Source organism: Gossypium arboreum, chromosome 13 (genome assembly GCF_025698485.1).
Source record: "Gossypium arboreum isolate Shixiya-1 chromosome 13, ASM2569848v2, whole genome shotgun sequence".
NCBI classification, from domain to species: Eukaryota; Viridiplantae; Streptophyta; class Magnoliopsida; order Malvales; family Malvaceae; genus Gossypium; species Gossypium arboreum.
Window position 1 is genome coordinate 13,758,201 of NC_069082.1, and position 1,966 is coordinate 13,760,166.

The following is a 1,966-nucleotide window of genomic DNA, read 5'->3' on the forward strand; positions in this document are numbered from 1 at the left end:
AATTGAATGCTCATCCTAGTCTGTTTGGGTTTTTTAAGCCCTAGTTGTTTAAACATTTTGTAAGGCATGACATTAATACTAGCCTCTAAATCAGCTAATGCATTATTAACATCTAAACTACCAATTAAGCAGGAAATTGTAAAACTCCCTGGATCTTTCAATTGGTTGGGTAGCTTATTCTGTAGAATAGCTAAGCAAACTACGTTTAGCTTCACATGTGAAGCCTCGTCCAACTTCCGCTTATTTTCTAAAAGCTCCTTTAAAAATTTCATTGCGTTTGGCATCTACGATAGAGCTTCAATAAACGGCCAGTTAATATGTAATTTTTTAAGAGTTTAAGGAATTTACCAAATTGTTCGTCTGAGCGGTCTTTCCTTGTCGCTTTGGGGTGTGGCACATGAGGTTTATATTCTGTACTTCCCGGCTTTGGGTCATTTTGGCCGATCTTATTCTTATTTTTGCTTACCACCATTTCTGGCCTTAGTTTTGCAACTAACCCTTCCTCATCTTGAATGGAAATCGCGTTGAGTTGCTCCCTTGGGTTAGATTCAGTGTTGTGTGGCAGGCTACCTTGTGGTCGTTCGGAAATTAACTTAGCGAGCTGTCCAATTTGAGTTTCAAGCTCTTGGATCGATGCTTGTTGATTTTTGAGTGCCGTCTCGGTCTCGGTATTCTAAAAATGAGTCTCTAACACCAAGATGAATTTAGTTAGCATCTCCTCAAGGTTTGACTTTTTCTCCTACTGGTATGGTGGTTGCTGAATGCCTAGAGGGGGTGGTGGTTTCTGATTTCCTTGGCCTCCCCATGAAAAATTTGGATGATTCCTCCAACCTGCATTGTAAGTATTGCTATAAGGATTGTTTTGAGATCGAGGATTGTTACTCATGTAATTTAATTGCTCGTTGTTCATGTTGTGGCCATAAGGTTGGTATTCTGAACTGCTTGATCCACCTCCACTTGCTTCGTACTGCATTACTGGGTGAACCTATGAAGAACTAAGAAAACCATCAATTTTCTTATTCAAGAGTTCTACCTAATTAGAGATCATGGTAACCGAATCGACGTTATAAACACCGGCTATTTTCATTGGCTTTGTCCTAATGACTTGCCACTGATAGTTATTCAGTGATATCTCCTTTATAAATTCATAGGCATCTTCAGGTGTCTTATTATTGATGGTTCCTCCAGCGGCTACATCAATCATCTACCGAGTCGAAAGATTCAGGCTATTATGAAACGTTTGAACTTGTAGCCAAAGCGGTAACCCATGGTGAGGGCACCTTCTCAAAAGGTCTTTGTATCTCTCCCATGCATCGTAGAGTGTTTCTAAATCCATCTGCACAAAAGAAGAGACATCATTACGTAATTTAGCCATTTTAGCCGGCAGAAAGTATTTTAATAGAAACTTTTCGGTCATTTGTTCCCAAGTAGTGATTGAACCTCGTGGTAACGAGTTCAACCATTGTTTAGCCTTATTCCTTAACAAAAAGGGAAACAACCGAAGGAGAATGGCGTCATCAGAAACGCCATTAATTTTAAAGGTATCGCAAAATTCTTGGAAATTTGCCAAGTGAGAGTTGGGATCCTCGTCCTGCAAACCATCAAACTGAACAAATTGTTGTTTCATTTGAATTGTGTTAGGTTTCAGTTCAAAATTATTTGCAGCAATAGCAGGTCTAACTATACTTGGCTCAGTTCCTGTTAAATTAGGTTTAGCATAATCATACATAGTGCGCGGAGCAGGATTTTAATTAACAGCAATTGCAAGAGGTAGCAGATTTTCTTAGTTTTCAGCCATCTCCTCGGTTGTGGTTTGAATATTGTCCTCTTGCTCGTCCTCTGTGTATCTTAAGTTTCACCTTTTTTCTCTTTGGTTTCTGTGAACTGTGCGATCGATCTCACTATCAAAAAGTAATGGTCCTAACGGGTTTATTCTAGTCATAAACTATAAGAACCTGCCAGAAAA

General features: G+C 39.2%; 1 non-coding gene across 1 annotated transcript; it reads left to right on the forward strand.

The window, feature by feature from the left end:
* The first annotated feature begins 1,262 nt into the window (after window positions 1-1,262).
* Window positions 1,263-1,369, forward strand: LOC128286990 (small nucleolar RNA R71). The gene has a single exon (XR_008277690.1). It is a non-coding gene; the product is annotated as a small nucleolar RNA R71 (small nucleolar RNA).
* Window positions 1,370-1,966: the final 597 nt, after the last annotated feature.